Below are 20,562 nucleotides of genomic sequence, written 5' to 3'. Positions count from 1 at the left end.
TAGTTTTTAAAATTTGATTTTCTGCTGGTGTCAGTAAGCCATGTGTAACTATAATTCTGTTTCTTCAAAAGAGATCTTGAATAAATCTTTGTTCATCACAATTAATAGACTATCTCTTCCAAAACTGACTTGTGAATGTAATTGGACAAATAGAGTCCAAGGAAAAGAAGATGGCAAGCATCGTACGATAAATTGGTTTAGAAACTGTAAGCATTTAGCATTAGTTAAAATTTTAAACCTAGTTTAAATTGAAGAAGGATTTAGAAGGGCGAGGCAGACAAAATAGTCAGGAACGCGATTATGGAATTCTTGCAACCTGTTAATATATTACACAACTGAAATTGCTTACTTAAAAAATTCTAGATATGGGAATATCACAGTATTCACTGCTAATACTAACCTCTACGCCCAAATAAATTTCTAGAATTCGAATATGCTTTCAAAATTCTATCAAACTTACATACAGACCTTTACATTTCCAAATGTTTTCTTACAGTAAAGTACTCTACGGAAACGTGAGCTTGTATAGAGAATACCTGGCTACAGGTTACATATGAAGTCACCACCTGGGCCTGGGAAAGTACGTTAAATGTTTCAAAATTTAATTTGGAATTTTGCAAATGAGATAATTGAAGTTTTGCATATGATTTAATTTTTCCTTCCCGTCCTTTCATTCCCGGCGATAATTTGAATCCAGTACTATATTTGGTATGGAGTTATGAAGTGTTACCAATGGCCAGTAAAATCAATCTTAACGTGTTGTAAGAATTCACCTTTCTTGTGCAAGATAAAAGTTGCTGTTCACAAGCCCCAGAGAGAGAATTTTTCCGGTAGATGGGGCAATTAAGTTTAAATGGCCTCTGAACTGTCCATATCCTACTCCCCGTAACATTCTTTTGATAGTTGAAACAAAAATAAGAATCTTCACGCACCCTTCCACAAGTTGAAAACGATAATATATTTGATTCCTAAGAGATCTCCAAAAATGTCTAAATATGATATTCCCAATCTACGTATGTTGTATTTTAAAGGTTTCTATACTTGTGATTCTCTATCTGGTGATTGTCGTCGTTTTGTTGGCTCGCACCGGCAACTTAGCGATTTCTAGCCAAAGGTACCAAAATCTAGTATTATTAATTACATATGTTCCAACACATTGCACATTGAACTAATGAAGCTTATCTATAATTTATTCCATAGTTTCAATTTCAGTAAATATATGCAATGTATTACGAAAATACCTACCAGAAGTGATCAAAAGTAGTTTGCAGAAAGCGTTTCGGAAGTGTGCATGAGGGGTTTTATTTTTTATAGTCCGGAAATCTATCTAGAATATTGCCTTCAAGATTGGCAGCACTGATGTTATCTAGGGTGTAACAAAAGTACGGGGCAAGAATTCAGGAAAGGACGTGCAATCTCAACATTGGTCTAGACTTGTGTAATTTTTTGGCAACACAACACAACACACACATATCATAAATATCCAACTGTCTACTTATTAATAACCAGAACCATAGGCGTAGTTTCGTCCGTCCACTTGAAAGAGGGGGGGGGGCTAAATAGGGCTAACATTATTCATGCTTTTATCCATTATCCATTACGAAAATCATTATGGACATTCTCCTTGGGAAATAGGTGATTCCCACATGATCTTATCCAAAAGAAACGGAATTGTGTTTATGTCGAGTGTTACTTTTATGAAAGGAATATGTACACTATTATAGATGGTTCATAATTTTAAAAGAAGATATTTCTTCTTGAGGATAAAGAAGATATAATTTTAGTGTGTTCATGCTTTGAAGAAATTGTAATACTGCAAGACAAAGCACTGAGAAGCACTTGCGAATTAGTTCCGTGAAAAAAACTAAGCTATTACACAAATTGTCTTCTCTAAATGCTCTCTTTTTTTTGCCCTTCTGTATAAATTCCTTACGAATTATTTCCGATCCGCTACGGTTTCCTTTTCCTTTCTAAGTTCAATAATGTCTTGCCTCTTGTTTCATCTTGGCCATATTTTTAGACGTTTCATTGCAGAAAAAGACCGTTCAGCAGTGACCGAATACACTGACATACACTGTCGAATGTTCAACATTTTGTGCAACTAAAATGAAAATCTACCCAGGGTGCAATTTGTGGTCCCACCCCCTTGTCCCCGCCAAGTTACGCTTATGCTTCCAGATCTTAAGAAAATGTAAGAAAACGAAGAATTTCAGACATTCAGACTATTTCAAAATGTAGAACTTCGTTTTGAATTTTCGGCGACAAGTGCGCTATCCTTGGTCTCTACGTAGGCTTAAGGATAAATTTGATCATTTATTAAGAGAATTATCATTGGAGCCTAAAGAGAAGTTCTGACTTAAACAAAATATTAAAACATGCACGAATAACAATTAATAGCGTGAAGGATACAGAAATTTGGATTTTAGGTGATATATTATTCAATTATACTCTAAAACTAGACTTTTGATTGATAGATTGATTTGTTTGTTTTTTTACTTCGCTCTTCTGCCACTTTTGGCTAATCGCGAAGATATTTCAAAACGAGAATTCTCAACCAAACAACTTCTATATAATCCTGACCAGATGACTTGAAAGGACATCAAGAATGACAGTCAAAAAAGCAGGTTTTATACGATTATTTTCCACATGCATCCTTTCATTTTCTTTCCCAAATTAAATTGTCTAAATCTGTTCGCTCGACGCCTGACATCAAAGAATGATTTTCCAATAATTTCCAATCTCCATAAGATAATGAATTTGCTGTTATATAGTGTTTTCCAATAAGCATGATATGATTTTGAAATGAACTGGCAACTATGCTTCAAATGATATAACTGTCACTAGTTGTCATTTGTGTTTAGTATACTGTGAAAATTCATCATGGCTAAATACACGCTTCAAGAACGTTTGGTTATTATCCAAAAAGTTTATGAAAATAAGAGTTCTATTGTCAATACTCAACGTGCACTTTGCGAAAACTATGGTCCACATAATCGCCCTTCTGTGCTTGCTATTCGTCGTTAACAAACAAAATTGTCGTTTTTGGTGTGAAAACAATCCACAAGAGATTCACGAGAAGCCCTTGCATCCGCAAAAGGTCACTGTATGGTGTGGTTTATGGCATGGCGGCATCATCGGACCATTTTTATTTCCAAAACGAGGTAGGAGATGGAGTTACAGCGACTGGTGAGCGGTACCGATTGATGTTAACAGATGTTTGTGGCCAAATTTAGATGAAATTGATTTGGAGGGCATGTGGTTCCAACAAGACGGTGCCACACGTCACACTGCTAATGCCACTATCGACGTATTGCAAGAACAGTTTGGTGAAAGGATAATTTCAAGAAATTCAACTGTTAGTTGGCCTCCAAGAAGTTGTGATTTAACTCCTTTAGATTGCTTTTTGTGGGGTTATTTGAAATCTATAGCCTATGCAAACAGACCACGAACCCTTGATGCATTAAGATTGAACATCGAACGCTGCATTCGTGACATTAGGCCCGCGTTATTGCACAAAGTCGCCGAAAATTGGGTTCATCGAATTCACTCGTGTGCATGAAGTCGAGGTGGACACTTAAATGATGTGTTATTCAAAACATAATGTAATAAACTATGCTTCAAAATAATATAAAAAGTTTCATTGTATCTGAAATAGTTTTTATTTTATTTCATTGTAAAATCATACCGTTCTTATTGGAAAACCCTATATAACCAGCATAAGCAAATATCCTTCCACGTTAATCTTCTTCTTACCTCCATAAGAATGAATCTCTCCTGAGACTCTAAGAGATACACCTGAGATTCATAGTGCAGCATCATTAGAAGTGATCCAGAAAACTGACCCCCAGTGGGAGAGTTGAAGACAACTTTCAACTGCACCACCCTCGCACAGTGGAAAATTCAAAGTCCCGCGCATCTGCATACATATTCGTGACGTACACAAATTCCATTATCTTATAATGTTAAAAAACGTCAACTAGTCCATTTTCAGATAGGAACATTTGATTCAAGATACTGCAAAAAATATATATGGAGGAAAAAAAGTCCATCAATCAGGAAATGTAAAGGAAAGAGCTGGAAGGAAATTAACACTAAATGTCGTTACTAGTTCTTTGACCGAGTTAGTTACTAAATTCAAGAAGACACTCGTTAGTCGTTACAGTAACTGTTAGTCGAAAGAAGTAACTTCTGGATTACTTTCACAGTTCTTGAACTGAGTTAGAAGTAATTCCTTTCTTTCATCGACTGAATGACGTGTAGCATGAAACCACATGAAACTTAAGAAATAACGCATGCATGTTTCAAGAAACATCCACTGCATGACAACATAACGCCTTTGTATCAAAGTAAAGTAATTGTAACGAGTTACCATTTGAACTAAAGTAACTAGTAACTTCCTCAACTTTCTTCTGAAGTACAGCCCACTCTGTATAGTTGAATTAAACGTATTCATAAAATAGTACCTTCTGTAAGAAAATATTACATTGAACTTTAAATAACTACCCAAGATTATTTTTGTATATCCAATGCATATATTATCATCATCTTTAATATGTACAGTGCATATAAATATTTACATCTTAAAATTATATTTACAAAAGTGTTTAGTGAGGAGTAATATCAGGTACAGAGACAAAATATACATACAAAATAAATGTTTTCTTTTACAATTATCGTACAGTGAGATACATTTAAATTCATATAGTAGGGGACGAGCCAAGTTGCCATTGATTTTGTGCACTTGTATTGTACCCAGCTAAGAAGTCTGAAAATATAATGAATTCTGACTAGACTCAAAGTTATTGTTGTGGAAGTACTGTAGAACCATGTGTTAAATGTCATGAGTCCATTATGAACTTTAATTTCAACAAACAATTCCTTCCTGTGTTCAAATTGCAAGAGGTGAAAATATAATAATTATAGTTTCTGCATTAGTATTTATATTGTTCATATTTTAAATGTACTGATGAGTGTTTATCGTAGTCAGTGGTGTAGGGAGTTCAGAGGTATACTATAGAGTGGAAGGCATAAGTATTACCAAGCAAATTGCCCACTGCCATGTATATTTTCCTTGTTTTACGCACGAGAGCTTGAATCATTGGAACAAAGCACCAAAAAACCCGCTGAGAGACCTCGCACCTTCATACGTAAACATTCAGCCCTAAAAACATAATGATAAAAGTCAAGGGCAATCTGCGGTGCAATACTTGTGCATCCCACTGTACCCTCTCGAAGTTTTAGGAGTGTCATCAATCCTTCAAGCAGTGATTTTTTTTTTTTTAAAAAAAAAAAGATGAAACTTCAGAATGAAGTTTACAGGATTCTTGTTTGGGAACCTGATGATAAGAGAGCTGTAGGTTGGGAAACCTGATGGTAAGAGACGAGTAGAAAGACCAAGACGAAGATGAAGGGATAACGTTGAGATGGACCTAAAGGAAATCGGTAAGGATGGAAAAAATTGGATTGATCTTGCCCAGGATAGGGACAGATGGAAGGCATGTGTTGCTGCAGCCATAAACCTTCGGGTTTAAGAAGGCTAGAGAGTTAGTTAGAAACTTTAGAATGAGTAAAGCTGGCGATACGAAATGAATAAATAATCTATTAGCCTGTGTGGTATTTAGAGATATATTAATTGAGATTGTGTATCCTCCAGTAAATAAGCTCCCACCTCGGTCTCAAATCTTATTTTATATATGTTTGTATTTGTGTTTGTGTGTATGCTTGTATTCCTCAAATCAGAAATGTTCCTACACCACTGTCCAGACTTAAATCGTAACTGCATAAAGTACATTTTATTTTTTTCAAATTGTCTTTCTAAGTTTTCCATTGTTGTTTCATTATGTAAAACTAACATACAACATGCAGTTCGCTATTTCACAGCTGCTCTTATACAAGTGTGCTGTCTTTCTAGGCGTAAAAGAAGCGCTGCATTGTTGTATGGTAAACAATTGATTGTCTGCACGTTTATCTAAGAAATTCTTAATTGTAAAGACTAACAGGCATATAAGTATACTTGAAATTCACTTAATGAGACTAAATTAAACACTTTTTCTATATATTTTTTAGTCTTGAGCAAAAATTGAGACGGAAATGTACTTTTTCTTCTTCAAGTTCATTGAAACACATGAGGCCCTGTTAAGTTCTAATTTATGGCGGCCATTTTCCTCTCCACAGCCTCATTAAACAAGTTGTCGGCGGTCTCTTCGTCCACCCACGTCACCAAAGTGGTTACGCTTTTGTTGTCCTCTTCGCGTCCCAGCCTTCTGTCCTGCAGTGTCGCCCTCTGTGGCTCGTGTGCTGAAACTCTGGACGGAGTCACGTGATATGTCTGTCTCCTGTTCATCACTTTCTTCAAAGCCTGTGGAAGAAGAGAAGAGGCGTTAGGAAAGTAACATTATGCGCGCGTGCATACATTGTATACATGCATTGTTAGTTAGTTGATATCATTTTTCTACCTGCCTTGGTTAATAGAAAAGATGAATGATAAAAAAGACAGAGAAATATCCATGGCTTGTTCAGAATGCAATCATATGGATCCGATTTCGTCCGCACTTTTGCTCTGCTACAACGGTTTCAGCAGGTAGTGTGGAAATCGACTAGTTTGTGCGCTCTCCGGACGAGCAGCTAGCGACTGCCTTAGCAACTTAGCATATAGTTGAAGTCCTGATTCGAACGCTACTTTACTTCAAAGAAAGTTCCTAAAGATCACATCCCTCAAACAACCATATGTCAAGTCCCCTCAAACCTTTCCCGCCAATAGCGTCCGTTTTAGGAATCGACAGCAGTTGTCAAGTCCACGTGGAGTAAATGCGATGTTGCCAATTCAGTTTCTTTAAAGATTTCATAACGTGAGGTTCCGGTTATCTTTGTTCGGTTGTGTTGCGTTGTTTTTTTGTTTTTTCAAACAATGTGGAGACCTGGGGAGTTTAAAGTCGCCGCAGTTCGTGTTGGATGTCTAAACACTACAGTTAAGAGTGACAACAATGATTCTCAGAAAAACAAGTGCTGGCTCGAAACCAGATAGGCGTCCGGTCGGCTTCTTCTCGAGGTGTGTCAAAGATACCGAACTGGCGTTCGAATCAGGGCTTCAACTTTACACTGTCAGCAGTGACTGTTATGACGTCAAATATTTAATGTCTGCTGTGCAAAACACGCTAACAGCACTAAACTTAACCTGCCTAATCTATTCAAGCGTTTACTTCTGCTATTAGATGAATACATGAGTAGGTTAATGCTCCTAGTTTCTATGGCTGTCGCTATGAGACAGTCACACGGTTAACGCTTGACCAGAGGTGGCAGGATTGAACACTCACCGCCAATAAAAATGGGAGACCTAGATCCTTAAATACTCGCTTTCCTGCAAGACAACACACATAACGCATTGCAAGGAAGCGAGTATTTCAGGATCTAGGTCTCCCACTTTTATTGGCGCTGGCGGTGAGTGTACATATGACACGCTTCGATGCATGGGATATTCGATAACCGAGGTGCCTTGTTTCTTCCATCTTCTTTGGTCGCACATAAACGCAGCCTTGCAAAGAAGGGTAATTTTATGAGTCTCGTTTTCCACAAGTCTTTCTCGTTCTCGTATCCGTCTAAACAAGTCTGGAATGGTCTCCATCTGATCTTTTTTTTCTTTCAAGGTGTCGTCTCTATCGCGAAATTGTAAAACTAGACAAGATCCTTCGTTCTCCGTTCTAGGTACTTGAAACTTAATTTTGAACTTTTGTTTCAACACCAGTTTATGCACATAAAGGCTAATCGGGACTGGACATACAGTCTAAAGTGGGATCCGAACCACCATGTGCTTGCACCGGGTATCGATCGCGGGACCCCTTGATTACAAGGCGGCGACGTTACCACTACGCCATCGTGAGGCTCCTTTTATAGGTAATATCGGTGTAAAAATCCGTCCTTTCGCAACGGAGGGGCCATGAGGCAAACAGACAGCAACACGCACTCTTCTGATTCCGTGCGAGTTCCTTTGACGCAGGTGGAACCCGCTGAATCGTCCACTGACAGACGGAAATGTAGTCTCGCTAATTCCATCGTCACGCGAACCCACGTTTCGCTTAATGTGTGGAATTTTCACGCGCAGAGAAGAAATGTCCTTTTCTGCATAACTTGAACATGTTTCTCACGTACCTTGAAAGCATGTAATGACAAAGTTTGAAAGAAGACTAAGTCCTTACTACATAGAAAGGGAAAACAAGTTAGATTTATGCTCAGCCACGCATGGTGGTTTGATTTCATTTAGTTTATTTTACTTCACTTTTATGCAACTTTTGCCTAATCGCGAAGATGAGGTGAATGGTAAAAAGATGAAGGCACAATCACATAACACAAGTCCAACGGAGAATTAACAGTTGGGCTGAAAAGTTCGTTGGCTAACATAGTAAAAAATATTTTTTTGACAAAATTCGATTTTATTATTCAATATAGTTGCCTTTGAGGGCGATACAACGATTATAACGGTCATACAATTTTTCGATGCCATTTTTATAGTACGATTTCTCTTTAGCCTCAAAATAGGCCTCAGTTTCGGCGATTACCTCTTCATCAGTGCTAAATTTCTTTCCAGCGAGCATTCTTTTAAGGTCTGCAAACAGGAAAAAGTCACTGGGGGCCAGATATGGAGAATATGGTGGATGGGGAAGCAATTCGTAGTCTAATTCATATAATTTTGCCATCGTTTTCATTGATTTGTGACACGGTGCATTGTCTTGATGAAACAGCACTTTTTTCTTCTTCAAATGGGGCCGTTTTTTCGTGATTTCATCCTTTAAACGCTCCAACAACGCTATGTAATAATCGCTGTTGATGGTCTGGCCCTTTTTGAGGTAATCGATGAATATAATACCATGCGCATCCCAGAATACTGATGCCATAACCTTGCCAGCCGACTGTTGCGTCTTTCCACGCTTTGGATTCGGTTCATCACGTGCAGTCCACTCGGCTGACTGTCGATTGGACTCTGGAGTGTATTTATGGAGCCATGTTTCATCCATTGTAATATATCGACGGAAAAATTCGTGCTTATTACGGTTGAATATCGCTAAACATTGCTCCGAATCATCAAAACGTTGTTGCTTTTGATCGATTGTGAGCACGCGCGGCACCCATTTTGCACACAGCTTTCGCATGTTCAAATATTCATGCACAATATGTCCAACACGTTCCTTTGATATTTTTAAAGTCTCAGCTATCTCGATCAACTTCACTTTACGATCATTTAAAATTATTTTGTGGACTTTTTTGATGTTTTCGTCGGTAACAGCCTCTTTGGGGCGTCCACTGCGTGCATCGTCTTCGATGCTCATTTCGCCTCGTTTAAATTTAGCAAACCACTTCTCAACGGTTGATTTTCCTGGTGCAGAGTCCGAATAATGTTTATCAAGCCAAGCCTTGGCTTCAACAGTATTTTTTTTCGCCAAAAAGCAATGCTTTATTAACACACGAAATTCTTTTTTATCCATTTTTTCACAATAACAAAAGCTGCTTCACTCACAATGCTATATCTCACGAACTAATTATCCGGCAGCTGTGAAATTTATACACGTATCTTTTGAAGGTTAGTACTAAGTAAAAATCACATGGATTTAATTCTAGTAACGTTATCTATGAGTCAGCCTATGAACTTTTCAGCCCAACTGTTATACTGGTCTCGAGTCCAGACGCCAGGGCCTCGTTAGTATGTAAAAGACGAAATGCTGTTAGGCTATATATACATACTAGCTGATTACCAGGCGTTGCCCGGGTATTTATTCTCTCTCTCTCTCTCTCTCTCTCTCTCTCTCTCTCTCTCCCTCTCTCTCTCTCTCTCTCTCTCTCTCTCTCTCAAATGTCATCGTGAATGTCACCAATTAGCTTAGCGACTCCGAAAACTATGGATTCGACACTAATGAAGGTCATTTTTGACATTTTATTTTTCACCTCCTCTCATCCCCCCCCCCTGCCAATAGGTGATGAACTTGGAGTTGAACGGCATTGTGAGTGTCACTATTCATCTTAGCGATCCCTAAACCTATGGATTCCACACTAATATCGGTCGATTTCGATTATTTTTACATGTCACCCCCTTCCCACCCCCCATCCCTAGGGGTGAGAGGCGTCTTACCCGCCACAGTACTATTTCTTTCCAGATTGCAAGTGATATGTGTACCAAGTTTGGTTGAATTTGCTCCAGGCGTTCGAGAGTTATGCCGTAACAAACATACATACATACAACATTTATATATATATAGATGTTTCATAAAATGTTCAGAAAAAAATATTGAAACCGCGACAATCATTTTGATAACCCTGTGTACGGGCCAACCAAGAATATTAGTAAAGCATGAATATTATGTTCCCAAAATTGCATTATTTGTACATTTAGTTCTCTCAGAGATATCGAAGTGAAAATATCGAATATTGACTTGGATTCCTTGGTTATTAATACATATGCAGATGTACCGATCGACGTCATTTATGTCATAATATGTTATTCATATTCAACATCGGAAGAGTAAGTACAGGCCTCCCCGATGGCGTAGTGGTAACGTCGTCGCCTTGTAGTCAAGGCTTCCATGGTTCAATACCCGGTGGAGGTACATGGCACAGTGGTTCAGATACAACTTTAAACTGCAGGTCCAGTCCCTATTAGCCTTCCTGTGCATCAAGTGGACTTAAAATAACAAATCAAAGATTAAATGGCTACCGTAAATATGAGATGAATAGTTGAATCTAAACTTCATAAGAAGTCCTGTAGCGCCAAGTTTTCTTCATTTTCACTTTCTGTACAGATAGGCTAATCAGGCCTGGACCTACAGTTTAAACTCGGATCCAAACAACTATGTGCCTGCACCGGGGATAGAGCCCGGAACCCATTGATTAGAAGACAAATACGTTATTACGTCATCGCGGAGGCCCTCTCGCAGCGTTGAAACAAAGATACATGGAATGCTGTCAAAGTTTGTCGGTGGTATAGGGTAGGATCTTGTATATACTTGGATTAATCGTTAAGAGGTACAAAAGGGGCCGAACTGCATGACGGAGTGGTTAGCGCAGCGCGCTGCAACACCAGGGGCTCCGGGGTTCGAACCCCAGCTTGGGAATAGGTTCATCAATTTCATCATAACATCATTCATCGTCGCGTTTAGCCAGAATGTGGCAGAAAAGCGGCGTTAATGACAAAAATTAAAGAATCAATTAAATCAAATATAGAAAAAGGGCATTAAATAACCAGTACAGAAACAGGGAAACATTCCACACTACATAATTCAACGAGAACACGCTCCTTAGTGAGGGTACTTTCATTGTACTAGTAAGGTGAATCATCCTTTTTATGATTTCAAAAAAGAAAAGTGTTTTTTTTTACTCTCATTGAGGGACTCTAGTAACTACTCTTGAAGCACCCGGATAGTATATATATTACATATACAGCCCCCCCCCCAAATTCTCAAAATACATAAATAATTGTAGAAACCAATTGTTCATGTATACAAGTATGTATGGATATAATAACAGGTGGCGCAAAAGTCATCATCCTATTTGAAATGACCTTTATTCTGACATCTTGTTGTTTCTGTCAGTAGTGTTTTGTCAGTTAAATGGAAGATACTCACGAAATTTATTGTGTGCGAAAATGAATAAGTATACCCCACATACAGCCCGCGAGACATTAGATCTTTTGAATGACACTTTTCCGGACAGAGTAATATCCCGTTTTGATGATTTGCCATGGCCGGCCAGGTCCCCCGATTTGTCCGCTCCAGATTTTTTCCTTTGGGAATATTTGTAGTCATTGGTTTATGTGAATAAGCCAGACACGTTACAGCAACTAAAGGGCAATATCCAGCATGAAATTGAAAACATTTCCCCGCAGATTCTTTCCAACACCACCAACGCCATAAAAAAAGCCTGAATTTGCATCAGTTCGAATGGTGGTCATTTATTGCATGTTATCTTTAAAAATTAAGGACATAAAACTTCCAAGTATCAATAAAAGTTTAACACAAAAAAAAACTACTTTGTTTAGTTTAAAACCCAAGCTATAGGCTAAGAAAATCAGGTGAACTTTTGCGCCACCTTGTATTACGTCATATCAATTTAAATTGAGTTATGTGTTGCTTAGGGTAATTGTATATTTACCCTGGGAAAATTAGAATAATGGTGCTGTTAATATTTTTATCTATATGATTTCAATTTGCATTATTTCCTTTGTTATACCAACTAATGTGTAATTTATTCATAGGTATGTCTTGCAAATTAGTATTCAAATACTATAAACAGAGGTATCTGTAGTTCACTAAAATAAACATTAATATTTGACCCTAATAATGGAATAACCAAGGAGGAGTTTCTAGTGTTTAAATAACTTCTTAGATCAGGTGTTATTAATACAGAGCATGCAATTGGTGGAAGTGAAGTACCATAATAATAAAACTGTTAATAGCCTAATAATAACAATAATGGGGTCCAAAACAAAAGGTAGCCTAGGGGACCAATTTTTAACACCCCCCTTTGCCTTGTGGAAGTGTTAGCTGATAGAAATGGCGGCCAATCCAAGATGGCGGATGTTGACTTGTGAAGAAATTATTATAACTCTGACACCAATACTCCAATTTCAATGATCCCTTTTCTAAAATCAAGGCTTAAAATGTGGCCTAAGATATCTAAGGTTTTTCGATGCGTTTTTAACTGTTGAAACAATATTTCATTAGAGAGAACAGGTTACAGGCACAACCACTGACGTACGCAGGATTTTATTTCAGAGGGAGCTGGAATGGGAAAGGTGGATCCTTGGGGAAGGGGCGGAATGCGCAATGAAATCTCCGGGGTTTCGACGCAATGTTAACAATCAGAAAAAAAAAGTTAGGACAATCCGCTCAAATTTGTGCGGTTTTTGTTTTAGTTCGCGCGCGTCATGCTTTGCAGCGCTGTCGTCGCTTTTGTGAAAATGGCGTCTTCTCAAGAGAAAGCACACGCTGTGGTAAGGTTTGCGGAATCATAATCAATTGTTACGGCACAGCGTAAGTTTCGGCGTGTCTTTAAGAAAAAGCCGCCAACGGACAAGAGAATTAGGACATGTTACAGAAGTTTCCTGCAAACGGGGAGGGTGTTGAAGAAGCCAGGAGGAGGAACTCCACGCGTCTGCAGCGAGACAGTTGAGCAAGTTCGTGGCTATTCCCTGGCCACCAGTTAGCCCAGATATCACTTAGCAAAATAGTTTTTATAGGCACTATAAAACTTAATCAGTTGTTGCGTTTTTTAACGACATAACTTATTATTTGTTGCATACCCGTAAAGAAAAAAAAAGTTTAAAATCCTAAAATCCAACGTCTATTCATCACTTTGGTTTTTCACGAGTTCTCAATATTTTCTCAAAACTTATGGAGTGGCTGCAGCTCATCAACTCCCCCAGCGTACGCCATTTGACACAACGAGACATTATCAACATTCTGGCATGTTGATGTGGTACCTCTCCACCAACCTACTGTCATCTTACTGTTTCCCAAGAGATTCCGTTTTATTGAAATTTCAGAAAAAGATTCAAAGTAAATGTCTAATGTTATTGAACTTAGACGATACTTTATACAATTAAAATACCCATTCTTAACCATTAAGGAAACATTTAATTACATCTTAACTATACAAGGTGTCATTTTTAATGGCGCCCACGGACCACAGAAACGTGAAGATCACAATAAATGACAGTCTAAAAGCCAAAATCCGATATACAACTTCGTTTTGAATACGATGTTTTACCACCGTTCTTGTATAGTTGGTTTACTTCCAGTTTCCTCGCTTTGTTTCACGGTGCATAATGTGCTGGTTTCGGCCATGTAATTTTCATAGCATATATATATATGTTCCTGGCAAGCCTGGCACGCACCGCTTCAGGACAGGAAGTGACGTCACAGATGCGAGCAAATGTTGTGTTGGGTTGCCAGCATTCAGGCGGCAAAACTTTTTGTTGTTATTGTTTTTTTAACGACTGTAGCTTGTAAACGACGCACGAACGAGAAAAATGTTACTGAGAAAAGTTGTTTGTTTTGATGTCCTGTACACGTTTCTGTGGTGCGCCATTAAAAAGACACCCTGTATCATGTTGCTTTACGGTGGGGGTCGAGCTTGTTGAGTGGTCGAATTTCGATCTTCATCAATTGTCCTGTTCACTCATCCTCATCGTCGCGATTAGCCAACAGTGGCAGAGAACAATAATAAAGTGGCAACAATCGTCAAGATATTGCAAAAAAAAACGCAGCTAAATTACTAAGTATAGTGTTTAACGTAAAATTGATAGCATTAACTTGATATCTTCGGTGAAAAATAAACACAACGACGTTATAGTTACGTCATAGCGCAAAGGATAATAGTAAGTGTATAATAAGTAACGTTGTGTCTAGGCGTCCGAATTTGGGGCTCCAAATTTCATTCTAAGATTTATTTTCAGACTAATATTGCAAAAGAAAACCGTTCAGCTTTCGGAAAATTCTCGTCTGTTTTCATCTGGGCCTATTTTAGGAATGGGCCTAATGCTGCAGCATCAATAGCACCCACGTTAATCCGGCCCTGCTGATGGGGCTACAGCCCTCTCCGAAATTTTGAAAAAAATCAAAATTTTCAAATAAAATCAGCGATGTAGTAGGGAAAAACCAGAGTGGTACATGCACACCTCTCTTAAAATTGAGTTGATTTGATTTTAAAATTTTGGGTGCGTCAGCACTTAGGCTATTTTGCACCCGTCACATTATACGGGGTCCAGCCCCTTATCTTTAGAAAGAACAACTCTAACGTTGCATAAGTAAAAATCTTAAAAGCTTAAAATGTTCTGACTTTCGTTAAAAGCTGAGGCTGTAAAGGGGCACTCAGCACACACAAGGACAAAAGAACAGGACAAGACACACAAAATTATACTGGCCAGAGTGCCAGTCGCCAGAGCCTCGTTCGTCTGCAAAACGCAGTCCAGGGTGTACTAATGTGGAAGTGAGGTTGACAGTTGGGTGTACTACGTGGAAAATCACCCCTTACACCCCCTCTCTTAAAATGACACAGTTCTAATAATACGAAATATCATACAGTATATTCCTCCTCTTAAAAGGCATTTATGTACTTTCCACCTATACAATTCCAGTCCTCCCCGAAAAAAAACAACCTGGGTACGCCAGTGGCCTCAAAAAAAAATTGCATTATATTGATGTGAGAAAAGTAGATGTTAAAAACAAAATTTTGTGTGCGATAAAACTACAACATTTTGTTTTTATGCGGTTATAAATTCTAGTTAAATGTGCGCGTATTTAGAAGCCAAGCCGCTACAAATGAGCTATGAATAAGATATTTCTCGTTGTATCGAATCTGTGATTGTTCGTAGTTTTAATACCCAGTACTGGATTACCAAATATGCCCACTACGCCACCGTGGAGGCCCCTGAACTATTTTAAAATGTTAGTTAATGATTTTAATAAGCAAATATATTACAATAATAAATACAATAATAATAATCGAAATCCAACAAATTATTGGGTGGGCTGAGGCCCCACAGGCCCAAATAAGCAACCGAAAGCAACTGTGCGCTATCAAAGTATACAAAACCAATCCCTCCAGGCAGTGGCGTCGATTGTGTTCCAAAACCAGGGGGGGGGGGGCAGGTGCCAAAACTTGGGGGGCAAAGGCAGTAGATATATTTTCCTTTGTATATAATGTTTAACATAGTGCAATGGGCAAAAGTGGCGTAAAGTTGGGGGGCAATTGCCCCCCCCCTCGCCGCCACTGCTCCAGGAGAAAAATCCTGTTACAACTATCGTATTGTATTGGATATTACAAACATTGGCGTCCGGAAGGGGGCCAAGGGGGGGCCGTGCCCCCCCTGGAAAATGTAAGTCAATCAAAAATTATGTATTTCACACATAGAATTTCATTTCAGCCACAATAATATGCGTTAATTAATGCATGAACACCATAAATTCAAATTTAAGCAATTTGTTTTTAGGAAAGAACACTATTTTTGGGGAAAATGTGCCTTCCTTGCCCCTCCCTGGATAAAATCCTGCGGACGTCCATGATTACAAACCGACAATAATATTCGTAACACGTCACTGCGGCTTATTCATTGAAAAGGGTCACTGGTTACGTCTGTCAGAGCAAACAGCTGATCGGAGTCTAAAAAAAGAGAACTTGACGCAAGAAGAGGAAAAAATCGATAAGCAAAGGCCGAGACCGCATTACTAAATTAAGTGAAATTTCCAATCACTTACCCCAACGATTTTCTTGCTCGTCCTGCAGAACATCTTCTGGATGTGGGAGGCCGGTGCCATCTCGGAAACTGAACGCACGTGTGCGTGTATGCGTAGGGCGCAGGCGCTGGGAAGGAACGCACCGCTCTCTGGTCGGCAGACGAAATTGTGTGTCGTGTGCCTGGCGCGTGCCGCCTCTATATTTAAAAGCTCGCCTGCGCCTGCGCGTGGCCGCCATGTTAATCAGTGCAGGTGGTTGCGGACAGCGTTGCCAACTCACTATGTATATCACTGCTCTTGGGGATTTTTAAATCTCTTTCCTAATATGTTGGAAAATGTTCTGTTACTGCGGTAAGAGATGACTACGTCAATGGAGGCACAGTGGGCCATAGCCACTCAAACTCAAATTGGCCTTGTCAAAATATGTAAATTTCGCAATAAAATAACAACATTAAGTATGTGAATGAATGTGGAGAGACAGATAGATTTGAAGATTCGGACTCAATATATCTTATGTAGATTTTCAGCGAAAAATGCAGGCTCGACCAGGACTCGAACCCGGAAGTCTGGCAATCCGTGCCATTGCTCTACCACTGAGCCGGCCTGACTTCGCCTGACTTTTCGCTGGCGCTGTTTTACCTGTGTGAAACCCGGGTTCGAGTCCTGGTCGAGCCTGCATTTGTCGCTGAAAATCTTCATAGTACATCTCCTGTGTGTGCCTAATTTAATCAATATATCTTGTTTCGGACGTCTGTTGTATAACAGTACCTATGTTTCCGTCAACACATTATAATGTTGATGAAATTATAATTTTTAATTGTTACTGCCAGTGTTCGGAAAGTTACTATTTAAAGTGACTGAGTAACAGCAACAGTTACTTGTTGCAAGAGTAACTCAGTTCCAGTTACTGGTTCATGAAAAATATCTGTAAATTTATTTTACAGTTACTTTTGTGCTGGATATTTTCCACAATATCTTCTTTCTGGCTCAACAACCACGTTCCAAATGAATGCAGCAATCTACGAAATACAATGGCTAGACAATTATCTTACTGTTACGCTAGTTTCTTTCAAAAGTAACTACATGCAATTAGGATTAAAAAAGTAACTAGTTACTTGTATCTGAGTTAGACGTAGTTTGTTACTTCCAAACAATGATTACTAAATTATGTTGTGAAATGTAATGGAACGTAAAATTAAGACTTTTTAATATTTTCTTTATTCTAATATTTTAGCTTTGTATTGTTGGTTAATAAATCCTTGTTCGGGTCACAAAATAACAATATGTATATTAAAATACATATTTATCTAACCGAGCAACACAAGGATGTTTGGCTTAGACACAGAATTACTTGATTTCTTAAGGTACCTTAGAGGAAATGGACTTCTTTAACAATTAATATTCAAAAATATATTTATTTTCATAAAATACACAACTAGATTGAGTTCATTCCTAACGGAATTAGGCATAAGGTTAAATTTGGAATTTCACCACCTAAATATAACCTCTTCAAAGATATCAGAAATAACAATACTTACACGGACAAGTCCGATTGAAACTGTCCATTTTATATTTCTATTTTGGCTATTTCACGTCGGTTTTCTACCTCGCGGGTTAATCGCGGCGATGAGAATGAATGATAAACAGATTAAATGGATGGTCAGGTCATAAATCAAATGATTTATGTTTGATTGCCATTGATATGGCTTACTTGCCTTTCTGCCACCTTTAGCTAATCGCGAAGATGATATGATTAAATTTATGAATTAAAATTTTTAAAAAATTAAAAATGGGGTAAACCCCCGGAAAAAAATTATGAAGGGACATCCACAAAGCCATGCCCAGGCCGGGATTCGAACCCGGGACCACTGGTGTCGTAGCGTAATGTGATTTCATGTTGACAACCCGAGGAAACGGGAATACCCGTGTTGCGACATATAAAAGTTGAAAAGCTTCGTCACAGGAAAGCTATGGCTGCATATTTGAATTCAGCCTAAAAAATATATTTAACCCCCGCCCCCCTGAGCCGGGTTCTTCAGTGGCACAGTAGTGACATTTCTTGTATAAGGTTGGCAACCTTTGTTATGGCGCGTGCCCCGCGCGTGGGAAACAGCCTTGGAGCTACGTTCTCACATGAGGGTGCGCCAGCTGGGTGTACTCTTCCTGGGGGATGTGTAACATGCATTGTGGGCGAGGTTGATCCACCCCCTCCCCCTTTCAGAGGCTTTTGACTAATTCGTGTCAAGTGCCTCCCCTCCATCCGCGACTGTAATTTCACCGGCTCTGTGGAATATTGCAAATACAAAGCAATGGGAAAGCGTACTGGGTACGTTTTCCCACGCTGGCAGCAAAGAGGGTGAAGCTAAGATTGGTTCCGACCTCAAATGATTGACGTCCAAGGTTGTAGGAGTAAAGCAGCTTTCCAAACTCTCTTTTGGGGCGAGAAAGGGTTAGGTTTTTAATAAAAACGAACTCAAAAACGCAAAACTAGTGCTTTTGTATGCCAGCCAGCATTCCATGAACGATGACCATTATTTTGCCTGATGGACCACAATGCACTGGGGGACAGAGAGGTGACAAATGAATGGAAATGCGTGCTGCGGCGCTTTAAATATTTAAAAATCCCAACACGCTGACTGTCTTTTGTCTCCAAAGGGTTTAATTCCGGATTGAGACATTGTTTAAGTCTTGCGCAATACGCTCCAGTAGCGGTTTCGAATTGAAGCTTTTGTGGCGCCCGGGACAATTCAATTTGTCTCAATCAGTTGTTGGGGGGTTGTTGATGGAAGATATGTCCAATGCGTGCCAACAAGTTTTGCCTTGTCTTTGCATCATTCATTAGAGCTTAGGGGTTGGTTGACACTTGACATGACTCAACCCTTTCATTACGACTACTGATGGTTACAAATATTCTCCCGACATGTAGGTGTATTTGCAAACAATTGCCTCCCCTAGTGAAATCTAAGAAGTATTCAATGCAACCGTAGTGAATCAAGTTCTCATTCGGATCAAATTAGCAACGATTCTTTCTTATTGTCTTATGATCACTTTATTAATCAATTTCAGAGCGACATTGAGAGAACAAGTGAGAGATCTCAAGAGACCTTATCAGGCACAGTGAGAGTGGGCGCGAATGGGCAACCACCCACCCTAAAATTTGCCTCCCCACCCGATTTCACACTTCATAAAAAGTATCTTTCTCTCTGAACTCCGTGCATATTTTCCGATATATTTGTCTTTGGATTTACATTACTTTGCTGAGAAAGATGATGATGATAATAATAATAATAATAATAATTTATTTTAAGTACTGAGCACAGTAGGTATACAACCTATACAGCACTAAATAAGTCACATAGAACTCACAAAAGTAAGTACAGGGATTAAATATGCAACATGCAGAATAGTATTGCGAGAGTAAGATACCAGGTGTGCCGGTTAATAATTCTTAATTGATCCGAAAGAAAACAAGTGCATCTGGGGAGAAAGGTAACAAATGCTTTATTCAAAGTATGCGCCATCGCTAGCTATACATTTTGCCCATCTGTCCGTCAAATTGTGGATGCCCTACCAGAAAAATCGTTCACATTTTGAGGTGATCCAGTCAGCAAGCCATTGATCGACATCTTCGTAATTGTTGAAGTGTTGCTGGGAAGGTGAGCGAGACATCGATGAAAACAAGTGGTAGTCCGAAGTGGCTAAGTCTGGTGCGTATGGCGGGTGGGGCAAGAATTCCCAGTCAAGTGCAGAAATGGTGGCTCTGATGCCTTTTCGCTGTGTGTGATGAGGCGTTGTCGTGCTGCAAAATCACTTTTCCATGTCTTGTCGCCCAATCTGGATCTTTCGCATGGCATGAAGACGATCAGATATGGTTTGGCGACCAACATTTAACTTCTCTGCTAGTTGTCGTTGCGTTTGCGTATCCTTTTCGTCCAACAGTGCTTGCAATTCTGCGTTTTGGAATTATTTCGGTTGGCCCGGGCGATCTTTGTCTTTCAAGTCGAAATCACCACTTTTGAATCGTCGAAACCAACGCACACACGCGTCCTGCGTTAGGACATTGTCACCGTACGTTTCCACAAGGATACGATGGCTTACACTCGCGTTTTTCTTTTGATTGAACAAGAAAAGCAGGACGTGCCGCACATGTTCCTTATTTGGTTTGAAGGTCAACATGTTTACCACACAAACCCAATATCACGATCACTCGCACTCGGTTGCACATCCACAGCGTTTTGACAGGTACTGTCCTGGCAACACACTGACGTAACAGTTGAGACTGTGCACCAACCCTTGCTTCAGCGCCATCCAGCGACGAAATTAAGAATTATTAACCGGCACACAT

At 39.2% G+C, this 20,562-nt stretch overlaps 1 long non-coding RNA gene across 2 annotated transcripts in view; it reads right to left on the bottom strand.

Moving 5' to 3' along the window:
• Positions 1-4,572: 4,572 nt before the first annotated feature.
• Positions 4,573-20,562, bottom strand: part of LOC146005386 (uncharacterized) — a 75,090-nt gene continuing 59,100 nt past the window's right edge. The window contains exons 1-2 of one of the 2 annotated variants that reach the window (XR_014444014.1): positions 16,239-16,305; positions 4,573-6,358 (exon numbers count right to left, since the gene is read on the bottom strand). This is a non-coding gene — a long non-coding RNA (uncharacterized LOC146005386). Of the gene's footprint in view, positions 6,359-16,238; positions 16,306-20,562 lie in introns of those variants that run through there. The other variant, XR_014444015.1, reaches the window with a different exon arrangement.

The sequence above is a fragment of the Lepisma saccharinum genome, chromosome 23, assembly GCF_977018435.1.
Source record: "Lepisma saccharinum chromosome 23, izLepSacc3.1, whole genome shotgun sequence".
NCBI classification, from domain to species: domain Eukaryota; kingdom Metazoa; phylum Arthropoda; class Insecta; order Zygentoma; family Lepismatidae; genus Lepisma; species Lepisma saccharinum.
This window is presented reverse-complemented; position numbering and strand designations above follow the sequence as displayed.